The sequence below is a fragment of the Schistocerca piceifrons genome, chromosome 4 (genome assembly GCF_021461385.2).
Source record: "Schistocerca piceifrons isolate TAMUIC-IGC-003096 chromosome 4, iqSchPice1.1, whole genome shotgun sequence".
Classification (NCBI taxonomy): domain Eukaryota; kingdom Metazoa; phylum Arthropoda; class Insecta; order Orthoptera; family Acrididae; genus Schistocerca; species Schistocerca piceifrons.
Window position 1 is genome coordinate 303503363 of NC_060141.1, and position 10627 is coordinate 303513989.

Below are 10627 nucleotides of genomic sequence, written 5' to 3' on the forward strand. Positions count from 1 at the left end.
TACTCATCATAGAATAGCAGTCTTAACTAATTTTTTCTTTCAGAATACAAGGTGATTGATGCAGGCTGTCAGACTGAACTACACATCTTAGTTTTAGTGATGAAATATGCTAGAGATAAGGAATAGTTGTATAATGAGTAATGAAGTGATTTTTTGCAGATGATAATGAACACTGATGAATAATGATGAAGGAAATGGTATTATGAATAATGAAGTTTTTCTTTACAGGTGATGATAATAGTGAAGTTATGATGATATTGATAATGAAGTTTTTTTTTCTTTACAGATGAGGATAATGTTGAAGTTATGTATTTATGCTATGTAGTTATTTAAGTATTTGTTGCAGTTTGTTTTGACAGCAGGTGTTACATTGCATAGTAGGATGACGGAAAGTTTAGGAAAGGACAGCTATGGAACACATTTTTATACACATTTCACTACCTGTTAATTCGAAGTTCACTACTTTTCAGCATAGTGCGCGTTTCTTCTTTCAGGTCAATAATCCATGTTGTATTTTTTCCAGGAGAAGCTTTTCATGATACTTACTAAACCTGTTAGTTATTATACCTGTTCTAGTACTTGCATTTTCATTTTTTACCCATTTGTGTTTATGATTTATAAATGTGATCACATGTACTGCCTTGTTACATAACCTTGCTACAGCTGACTCATGACGAATGACGTTACCTATCCTCATTTGCAGCAATAGGTCAAAAACAAATAGTGTTATGCCTCAGCAATTAATTATCGATCCCAACGCAATGCATTGCTAACAAAAAAAAAAAATGTATTACCAGTCCCAAGTAGTGATACCAGTTTGAGAAAATTCTGAATAATACTGATTAGCTCTGAATAGTATGTCACTTCAGTAATGACTTCTTAATGAGACAAACAAAAAAGTATATATTTAAAATAATGCTTTGTCACTAGCTAATAACTGGCACTGTTTATTGTAATGAGACTACCTATAACGCCCATGAATATTAATGCTATGATTGTAATTAGCTGATTTTTAATAATGACTTCGTAATGATCTGAATAATACTGAATGATGATTCTATTCAATACTTGCTGGCCACTGAGTGCCAATAATTAATGTCACTCGATGAATTGTTATTAATTATGCCATTAATTAGCTCTTGTTTTCCATGTTCATACTTTGTTATTGGAAATGAATGTGACTGTTTAATAATGCTTTGTAATTAGGAGAAGGCTAATGAGTCTTACTATATTGGAATGACAAATGATTAATTAACTGTAATTAGAAGAAGGCTAATGATTCTTACTAGATTGGAATGACAAATGATTAATTAACTGTAATTAGGAAAAAGCTAATGATTATTACTATTGAAATGACAAATGATTAATTAACTGACACATAATTGATTAACTATGCTATACTTTGTAACTGGAAAAGAATATGATTCTTACTATATTGAAATGACAAATGATGCTATGCTTTGTAATTAGAAGGCTAATGAATCTTAATTACTGTTTAATAATGCTTTGTAATCAGGAGAAGGCTAATGATTCTTACTATATTGGAATGACAAATGATTAATTAACCATGCTATACTTTGTAACTAGGAAAAGAAGACTACTGATTCTGTGTAAAACAATTAATGAACATTTTTCTGTAATACTACATACTTGGTACAGAAATGTTCAATAACTGGGCTATGAATGCCACAAACTATTAATGAAGACTGTAATTGTCAATATTATGTGACATAATGTCCTTCACCTCATGAGCTAACTACCCTGAATTACTGCAATGTCCATTTTGTCCTGTTTATCCCAGTGATCATGGAGCACTATCTTTGGTTTTGCACTAATTCAACGTTGGTGTGCCTTGTAAGAGCGTGGTGTTGACACGACATGCTGTCCACCACCGTGAGCGATGAAGACGTTATTATGGTCCCACCGTTTGGTGTACCTAATGTACTGCCAAAATGAGAACATGAAATATTACTACGACAATTCAGTGTCTTGGCTACGCTGATAAATTCTGATGGGAAAAGAACTTCAAGTTGTGTCACTTTGTGTTGTACTTCTGTGGAAAGATATGGACTTTCAGAGCAGCTGTGTGCAATCTAAAGTGCTACAACCATGATGCAATCCTTCCCTTTCCTATCCTAATTCTTGTCACATAGTGAAAATCATTTTTTGCTAACATTATTTATGTTCATGGCTATACATTTTTTTAGATTTGCTCAACTCCAGTGTGAGTACACTTATGGCACTGGTCGACATGATGTTTTGCCATTATGTTTATTTGTTGTGAAAATGCTAAAGACATTTTTCAGTGCGTGTGCACTTTGGACATGATTTTTTGCCATTATGTTTATTTATTGCGAAAATGCTAAAGACATTTTTTCGATTTGTTCTGAAGTACAGTATATGTACACTCTTGTCTTTTATATTGTATATACATTTTTATTTTAATGATATATTCTGAACTTCAGTGCCTGTGCACTTTTCTCATTTTTCAATATGATTTGTACTATTCTGTATATTCAATACTTCAATGCGTATGCACTTATGTCATTTGTTACTAATTGTATATACATTTCATCATTTACTGATATGTTCTCAACTGCAGTGCATGTGCACTCAAGTCACTTGTCAACATAATATTTTTTGCCAGTCTGTTTATTTGTTCTGAATATGCCAAAGAATTTTTTCAGTGCCTGTGCACTCTGTTATCTATCAAATAATTTGTATATACATTTTTCTGATTTGCTACTATGTTTTGTACTCACATTTTGTCTTTGTCTGATATATTTTGTACTTAGTGCGTGTGCACAACATCTAATTCATGTACTACATCTAAATATTCTGTAAATTGTAGAAGTTTATTAATTAGAAAAAAATTTTGCCGCGATTGGCAAGTCCAAATGACTCACCATCGCTGCCAAATTTTTGCCCCCCCAGTGGAGGGTTATGAAACACGTATGTAACGTAGCAGCGATGGCGAGACATTGCAGCGTCTCTGACCAGAGAGTCTGCGCTTGACCGCGCGAGTGTTGCGAGCAGTTCGCTAGTTGTCGCTATGCAGAGCTGTACTCTGTCAGTAGTCGTTGTGAGCAGTAGCTCTGTTCAGTCGAGTGGAGATGTGTGTGTAAGGAGTCGGCAAGTGTCGACATGGCATTCTGGTCAAGAGGTTAAATGAGGTATATTCTTAATTAAGGTAATCAATAGATAATGTAAAGTTTATTTATTGTAACTAATCTCCAACAAGTGCCCCAATAATAATTTTTTCAAAAATTTAATTTTTTTATTGAACTAAAGATTTCGTTGCACTTCCCATTTCATTCCACTTCTTTTGAAGAAAAATTTCAGTAAAATCACAGAAAAAAGGAATATTATTATTTGCAATGCAGTTCCTCCAAGCCGTGCGCATGAATAAGAGCAGAAATTTGACATCCAGTTATTCTGAGGTAAGACTTTAATTCTGATTGTTTTACACAGGGCCAAAAACCGATATTTCGATTTAATTGAATTTTTTTATCACTGAATAGACTTTAATTTTTTGTGAAGAACTTATATTTGAGTCAGATTGTGATTCTCATTTTTATTGTCATTAAATTTATTTGTGGGGAGGTTACACTCGGCTCCCATTTGTATTAAGTATTGTCTTTTTCTTTTAAAATTATTGTGGGGAGGTTACAGTTTGTAACGTGAAATTTCCGAACACCCCTTCTAATGCCTATTGCGCTATTTTCGTTTCTTTGCTATGGAATGTCAACATTAAATTTAAATATATCGTTAATGTGTACCAACAGCATGTATTTTATGTTTTAAGTAAAATTTCACCTCATCTTTATGTTACAATTTATGTACATCGTTTGTGATTCTGCATTACGTTGCCCAAGGCTAAATAATTTATATAACTTGGTAAGACACCACTCTTAATACGATGGTTAACTGAATTTTTTGGACACATTAATTGTTTTACTGACAAGTGAGACAGCTGTAGGCGTAGAACTTGTAGAGCACGCAGGAGGGAGTGTAGACTAAGGTCTATACCAAGATATGCTGCTGTATAGGGTTAAGCCGAACGTAAGAGACAGACTTGCTTGTTAATCAGAGAATTCGATAAACGAAATAATTATAGGCAACGATAATTATGTACTGAAAAGATGTATGATGGTGACCAAATGTCAATAAAAAGAAATATGCAGTTATCAATGTTCTGTAACGCTGCAGGAATGGTACAGTTAGTTTAAAGATGATCTCATTAATATCGAGCTAATATCGTGTCTGATAAAAAGATTGTGATACTTAACTGGTTTTACAATGTGTCTGCGTAACCTTACGTCACGTAACTTAGTTGCTTATCTCCTAGTTCAGTCTGAATGTCATTGAACAGATAAGATATTTAAGAGCATTTCAATGCCAAGATTGATTTATGGAGATTAAAGCGCCAAAGAACAGGACAAACACATAAATATGTTAATAACCAATATTGACTTTTTTTGTAATCCAGTGTTGCAGCGGAAATGAAATTCACAGTGACAATCCTACTTGACTGTATGTAAATCTAATAACGACAACAGCTGTTGTAGTTCGTTGTTCAGGTGACTTTTCTGAACCCAGCCGCACTGCCTTACCATTACACATTTAATATTTCTAATATCCTCACTTCTTTCCAGTATTTTAAACAACCTACATTTTTTTGTTTGATTCTCCCCGGTGAAATTTTTGCCCAAACTTGAAAAACAGTCGTCGTAGGCATTGTTTATTTAAATAAACAGAGCGCTCCTATTGGTTTCATATAATTTAGGAGAGTGTACTCTACGTCTCTCCCCCCCATGAACCATGGACCTTGCCGTTGGTGGGGAGGCTTGCGTGCCTCAGCGATACAGATAGCCGTACCGTAGGTGCAACCGCAACGGAGGGGTATCTGTTGAGAGGCCAGACAAACGTGTGGTTCCTGAAGAGGGGCAGCAGCCTTTTCAGTAGTTGCAAGGGCAACAGTCTGGATGATTGACTGATCTGGCCGTGTAACAATAACCAAAACGGCCTTGCTGTGCTGGTACTGCGAACGGCTGAAAGCAAGGGGAAACTACAGCCGTAATTTTTCCCGAGGGCATGCAGCTTTACTGTATGATTACATGATGATGGCGTCCTCTTGGGTAAAATATTCCGGAGGTAAAATAGTCCCCCATTCGGATCTCCGGGCGGGGACTACTCAAGAGGATGTCGTTATCAGGAGAAAGAAAACTGGCGTTCTACGGATCGGAGCGTGGAATGTCAGATCCCTTAATCGGGCAGGTAGGTTGGAAAATTTAAAATGGGAAATGGATAGGTTGAAGTTAGATATAGTGGGAATTAGGGAAGTTCGGTGGCAGGAGGAACAAGACTTTTGGTCAGGTGACTACAGGGTTATAAACACAAAATCAAATAGGGGTAATGCAGGAGTAGGTTTAATAATGAATAGGAAAATAGGAATGCGGGTAAGCTACTACAAACAGCATAGTGAACGCATTATTGTGGCCAAGATAGATACGAAGCCCACACCTACTACAGTAGTACTAGTTTATATGCTAACTAGCTCTGCAGATGACGAAGAAATTGAAGAAATGTATGATGAAATAAAAGAAATTATACAGATTGTGAAGGGAGACGAAAGTTTAATAGTCATGGGTGACTGGAATTCGAGTGTAGGAAAAGGGAGAGAAGGAAACATAGTAGGTGAATATGGATTAGGGGACAGAAATGAAAGAGGAAGCCGCCTGGTAGAATTTTGCACAGAGCACAACATAATCATAACTAACACTTGGTTTAAGAATCATGAAAGAAGGTTGTATACATGGAAGAACCCTGGAGCTACTAAAAGGTATCATATAGATTATATAATGGTAAGACAGAGATTTAGGAACCAGGTTTTAAATTGTAAGACATTTCCAGGGGCAGATGTGGACTCTGACCACAATCTATTGGTTATGACCTGTAGATTAAAACTGAAGAAACTGCAAAAAGGTGGGAATTTAAGGAGATGGGACCTGGATAAACTGAAAGAACCAGAGGTTGTACAGAGATTCAGGGAGAGCATAAGGGAGCAATTGACAGGAATGGGCGAAATAAATACAGTACAAGAAGAATGGGTAGCTTTGAGGGATGAAGTAGTGAAGGCAGCAGAGGATCAAGTAGGTAAAAAGACGAGGGATAGTAGAAATCCTTGCGTAACAGAAGAAATATTGAATTTAATTGATGAAAGGAGAAAATATAAAAATGCAGTAAGTCAAACAGGCAAAAAGGAATACAAACGTCTCAAAAATGAGATCGACAGGAAGTGCAAAATGGCTAAGCAGGGATGGCTAGAGGACAAATGTAAGGATGTAGAGGCCTATCTCACTAGGGGTAAGATAGATACTGCCTACAGGAAAATTAAAGAGACCTTTGGAGATAAGAGAACGACTTGTATGAATATCAAGAGCTCAGATGGAAACCCAGTTCTAAGCAAAGAAGGGAAAGCAGAAAGGTGGAAGGAGTATATAGAGGGTCTATACAAGGGCGATGTACTTGAGGACAATATTATGGAAATGGAAGAGGATGTAGATGAAGATGAAATGGGAGATACGATACTGCGTGAAGAGTTTGACAGAGCACTGAAAGACCTGAGTCGAAACAAGGTCCCCGGAGTAGACAATATTCCATTGGAACTACTGACGGCCGTGGGAGAGCCAGTCCTGACAAAACTCTACCATCTGGTGAGCAAGACGTATGAAACAGGCGAAATACCCTCAGACTTCAAGAAGAATATAATAATTCCAATCCCAAAGAAAGCAGGTGTTGACAGATGTGAAAATTACCGAACTATCAGCTTAATAAGTCACAGCTGCAAAATACTAACACGAATTCTTTACAGACGAATGGAAAAACTAGTAGAAGCCAACCTCGGGGAAGATCAGTTTGGATTCCGTAGAAACACTAGAACACGTGAGGCAATACTGACCTTACGACTTATCTTAGAAGAAAGATTAAGGAAAGGCAAACCTATGTTTCTAGCATTTGTAGACTTAGAGAAAGCTTTTGACAATGTTGACTGGAATACTCTCTTTCAAATTCTAAAGGTGGCAGGGGTAAAATACAGGGAGCGAAAGGCTATTTACAATTTGTACAGAAACCAGATAGCAGTTATAAGAGTCGAGGGACATGAAAGGGAAGCAGTGGTTGGGAAGGGAGTAAGACAGGGTTGTAGCCTCTCCCCGATGTTGTTCAATCTGTATATTGAGCAAGCAGTAAAGGAAACAAAAGAAAAATTCGGAGTAGGTATTAAGATTCATGGAGAAGAAATAAAAACTTTGAGGTTCGCCGATGACATTGTAATTCTGTCAGAGACAGCAAAGGACTTGCAAGAGCAGTTGAATGGAATGGACAGTGTCTTGAAGGGAGGATATAAGATGAACATCAACAAAACCAAAACAAGGATAATGGAATGTAGTCTAATTAAGTCGGGTGATGCTGAGGGAATTAGATTAGGAAATGAGGCACTTAAAGTAGTAAAGGAGTTTTGCTATTTGGGGAGCAAAATAACTGATGATGGTCGAAGTAGAGAGGATATAAAATGTAGGCTGGCAATGGCAAGGAAAGCGTTTCTGAAGAAGAGAAATTTGTTAACATCCAGTATTGATTTAAGTGTCAGGAAGTCATTTCTGAAAGTATTCGTATGGAGTGTAGCCATGTATGGAAGTGAAACATGGACGATAAATAGTTTGGACAAGAAGAGAATAGAAGCTTTCGAAATGTGGTGCTACAGAAGAATGCAGAAGATTAGATGGGTAGATCACATAACTAATGAGGAAGTATTGAATGGGATTGGGGAGAAGAGAAGTTTGTGGCACAACTTGACCAGAAGAAGGGATCGGTTGGTAGGACATGTTCTGAGGCATCAAGGGATCACCAATTTAGTATTGGAGGGCAGCGTGTAGGGTAAAAATCGTAGAGGGAGACCAAGAGATGAATACACTAAGCAGATTCAGAAGGATGTAGGTTGCAGTAGGTACTGGGAGATGAAAAAGCTTGCACAGGATAGAGTAGCATGGAGAGCTGCATCAAACCAGTCTCAGGACTGAAGACCACAACAACAACAACTGTACGTCTCTTAGAAAGGAAGTAAAAACGCACATACACTGAAGAGCCAATGAAATTGGTACACCTGCCTAATATCGTGTAAGGCCCCCGCGAACATCCAGAAATACCGCAACAAGACGTCAGATGGACTCGACAAATGTCTGAAATAGTGCTGGAGGGAACTGACACCGTGAATCCTGCCGGGCAGTCCAAAAAACCGTAAGAATACGAGGGGATGGATATCTCTTCCGAAGAGGCTCCATAATGATCATGTCCCGGGAGTTTGATGACCATCGGAAGTGTTTGAACTGAGATGAGTGCTCCTGAAGCCACTCTGTAGCAATTTTGTACGTGTGGGGTGTTGCATCGTCCTTCTGAAATTGCCACAGTCCGTTGGAACGCTCAATGGACATGAATTGATGCAGGTGGTCAGACAAGGTGCTTACGTACGTGTCACCCGTCAGAGTCATATCTAGATGTATCAGGGGTCCTATGTAACTCCAACTGCACATGCTCCACACCATCACAGATCCTCTACCAGCTTGAACAGTCTCCTGCAGACGTGCAGGGTTCATCGATTCGTGAGGTTATCTCCACACCCGTACACGTCTATCCGCTCGAAACAATTTGAAACTAGTGTCGCCCGACCAGGCAACATGTTTCCAGTGATCAACAGTCGAATGTCGGTGTTGACGGGCAAAGGCGAGGCGTAAAGCTTTGTGTCATGCAGTCATCAATGGTACACGAGTGGGCCTTGGGCTTCGAAAGCCCATATCAATGAAGATTAGTTGAATGGCTCGCTCACTGAGACTTGTTGATGGCCCAGCATTGAAATATGCAGCAATTTGCGGAAGGGCTGCACTTATGTCACGTTGAACGACTCTCTTCAATCGTCGTTGGTCCCGTTCTTGTGGGATATTTTTCGGCAGCAGCGATGTCGGTGATTTCATGTTTTACCGGATTCCTGATATTCACGGTACACTCGTGAAACGGTCGTACGGGAAAATAAGCACTTCATTGCCGCCACGGAGATGCTGCGTCCCATCTCTCGTGCGCCGACTCGCTTAAATCTTGGTAATCTGCAATTGTAACAGCAATAACCGACCCTTCAAATGTGCCAGACACTTGTCTTATGTAGGCGCTGCCGACCACAGCACCGTATTCTGCCTGCTTACATATCTCTGTATTTGAATACGCTTGCCTATACCAGTTTTTTTGACGTTTCAGTGTAGAAGAAAACAGAGTTGGTGTCTTATGATAGAGGTGAGGCACTTGTTGTCTTATATAGGCGCTGCCGACCACAGCACCGTATTTGAATACGCTTGCCTATCCCAGTTTCTTTGAAGCATCAGTGTAGAAGAAAACGGAGTTGGAGTCTTATGACAGAGGTGAGCTTATTGTACGTATTCCAGAGAAGAAATGAAGACATACGTAAAATAAGGAAAAATATTTACGTAAGGAACTATATGAAGGCCTGAGGAAAGGGCATAGCAGTAGAAGTCGGCAAAAAATTTGCCTTCCTTGCCCCAAGATGATTTTCAAAAATTAAAACTATACATTGACATTCAGAATATGAAAGTGAGAGAGTTATTTATTTCACCAAGTTTGACTCGTGCTCCTAGAATCGCGTAGCGATAGCCAGTGCGTTTCTCGTGAAAGGTGATCTGAAAAATAGGAACTGTAGAGTAGCAAGCGCCTGTCTATCATCTACAGATGCAGAATACAGTACTTTGATGTTCAGTCTTGGACAGCTGAACAGAAATGCGCAGTAACAGCAGCACTGAATGAGAATTCTATTTTGCACTACTTGACCGTTGCGGCAACATTTTGTTTTCTTGTGATAGCGAATAAGGATATATCCTGCGTAGGAAATGTAAGAATAACATGTGTTGTCTGAAGGGCAGATACCTAGTTCATGACCACAGCCGTATATACATTCTTGATGAAACTGAAATTCCGACAGTAGCCGCAAATCAGACATCGAAATAAATTCAGTGGTGACACGTGAAAATTTGTGGCGGAGCGAGACTCGAACCCGGATTTCCTGTTTTATGCGAGTGGACGCCTTAACTGTTCGGCTATCCAAGCACGCTTCCCGTGCAATCCAAATTCCCAACTAGTCGCATACTGCAGACATAGTGCCCCCAGCCCATTACCCTCGTTGCTCGCAGCCTCATACTTATTCCCACAAGAGTTCGGACGAAGAGTGCATCTGCATTGAATGATCGTTAATTGCCATCGAGGCGCGTATATTTATATGAGTGGTGTTTCATGATTAGATAGCCAAAGCTGTTAAGGTGACCACTCGCGTAAAGCGAGAAAACAAAGTTTGGTCCTGGTCCGGTACAAATTTTCACTTGTCACCGAATTTATTTTAATGTACGGTTGCGGCTAAGGTCGGAATTTCAATGTCGTATTAGACAGCCAGTTTTCTCTGGTGCATTAGAAAACTAATTTTCTCTGGTGTTTGAGCAGATATGTATAGTTTTCTTATTTCGATGTAGATACTGTTAATTAAGTATTTCGAACGACGCACAGCTTTAAGGGA